This window comes from Telopea speciosissima, chromosome 9 (assembly GCF_018873765.1).
Source record: "Telopea speciosissima isolate NSW1024214 ecotype Mountain lineage chromosome 9, Tspe_v1, whole genome shotgun sequence".
Taxonomy (NCBI): Eukaryota; Viridiplantae; Streptophyta; class Magnoliopsida; order Proteales; family Proteaceae; genus Telopea; species Telopea speciosissima.
In genome coordinates, this window is record NC_057924.1 from 29321786 (window position 1) to 29324285 (window position 2500).

The window sequence follows — 2500 nt, forward strand, 5'->3', positions numbered from 1 at the left end:
GCCTCGCACAAGGCTGCTGCCTCGCACAAGGCTGCCCAGCATAGCCCACTGCCCCGCACATCGTTGCCCAGCATGGCTGACTGCCTCGCACGTCGTTGCCCAGCATGGCAACACTGCCTCGCACAAGGTTGCCCAACATGGCTGCACTGCCTCAGTATGGTCGGCACTGCAGTCACACAATTTGCAATGCCTCGTATGCAAATGAGGATATGTTACTGCCCACCCATGCCTTTATTGAGCCTTTAGGCTGGCTCATGATGCACACATGTGCGTGCTGGCGTGGCCATGCCCGCACAACGTAATACGGATCCTATATTCCCTTCGTGCAAAACATCCCATTGGTTTGGAAAATGCTTTTAATCATTTACTTCATGGACACAGTGTGTATATTTGTAAATTTTAGGGGCTTGAAAGGTGCATTATTAATATCGATGAATTCTTTATGCTCGTTTCAATAAATAATTATAAAAAATAGTAAACGAAGTTGAAGTGACCCAATCTCTTGGCAAGACATTCTATACATTTATCTAAGCCATCTGAAGTTGGTTTTGTGAAAAAAATTCAACAAAATGGATTTTTCACTGGTTTTTTAAATTTTTTATACATGAAATTTAATAAAAAAATAAATATAAATGATAAATTAAAGATATATTTTTTTAAATGTTCCTTTCAATTTTTCCTAATTCCCTACCTATTTTCATAACCATGTGATGTTTGTAGCTCAAGAAACAGACCAATATGACTTATCGATGAATTTTTTATGATCTTCTAAAAAAAAATTATAACAAATAGTAAAGAAAGTTGAAGTGATCCAATCTCCTGCCAAGACATTCTATGCATTTATCTAAGCCATTTGAAATTAGTTTTGTAAAAAAATTCGACAAGATAGATTTTTCATGATTTTTTGAATTTATTGATTTTTTAATACTAAAAAACTAATAAAAAAATATATATAAATGAGAAATTAATGAATTTTTTTTTAAAATGTTCCTTTGAATTTTATTTAATTTTCTACCAATTTTCATAACCATATGATGTTTGTAGCTCAAGAAATAGCCCAGTATGACTTTTCGGGGGGGGGTCATGTCTCCTTCTGGAAAAGTGCAAAAAGCATAAGAGCTACCTTGAGGGAGGGGGTGGCTACCTTGGTTGGGTGGCACAGATGGGCACCCAAGCGCTGCACATGGTGCATGCGTGTGGGCAGTGTGCGTGCATAATAAAACCATTGCAAATGAGAAAACCGTCCGAAGGAATGTTGGTCCCATCTTGTGCACCTTTTGTGTGGTAGAGTGGCCACCCATGGCGGCCATGTGCGCTGTGGTGCAGCCACGTGGTGCAGCCTTATGTGCTGTGGTGCAGCTATGTTGAGAATCATTATGCGTTGCGGTGCAGCCATGCTAAGTAGACTTGTGCGTTGTGGTGCAACTATGTTGGGCATCGTTGTGTGCTGTGGTGCAGCCATTTTGTGCAGCCCTATGCGCTATGGTTTAGCTATGTTGGGCATCATTGTGCACTGTGATGCAGCCACGCTAAGCAGATGTGTGCTGTGGTGCAGACACGCTAGGCTGATGTGCGCTATGACGCAGCCACGTTAGGCAACTTTGTGCACTGTGGTGCAGCCACGCTTAGTAGACGTGAGTTGTGGTGCAGCCACGTTAGCCAAATTTGTGCGCTGTGGTGCAGCCACGTTAGGCATGTTTGTGCATTGTGGTGCAGCCACGTTATGCATCGTTGTGTGTTGTGGTGCAGCCACGTTGGGCATCCTTGAGGGGCAGCCTTGTGCACTCGCATATGGTGGTCCCCGCCGGCCCCCCCACCCTCTTCCCCCAATGTTCGACTCCCGGATGATTTGTTCCTACCTTGGTTGATTGTCGGCCTAGGGTGAGGTGATGACCTAGGTGGGGGCTTGGACCTATTTGTGTCCTTGGCTCGTGCCGCAAGGTGGGTGGGGGCTTGGACCTATTTGGGTCCCTGGCTCTTGCCACAAGCAGTACCTCACATGGCCCAACTTTTGACGGGGTTTTATCAAATCACACCACAGGCGATGTCGCATGTTTTTCAAAACACCATGATGCATAACGATGTGTTGCCTTCCAGTGGGGTTTTGCGCTACCTTGGTTGATTGTCGGCCCAGGGTGAGGTGATGGCCTAGGTGGGGGCTTGGACCTATTTGTGTCCTTGGCTCTTGCCGCAAGGTGGGTGGGGGCTTGGACCTATTTGGGTCCTTGGCTCTTGCCACAAGCAGTGCCACATGTGGTCCGACTTTTGACGAGGTTTTGTCAAATAGCACCACAGGCGATGTTGCATGTTTTTCAAAACACCATGATGCATAATGATGTGTTGCCTTCCAATGGGGTTTTACGCTACCTTGGTTGAGTGTCTACCGAGGGTGAGGTGATGGCCTAGGTGGGGGCTTGGACCTATTTGTGTCCTTGGCTCGTGCCGCAAGGTGAGTGGGGGCTTGGACATATTTGGGTCCTTGGCTCTTGCCACAAGCAGT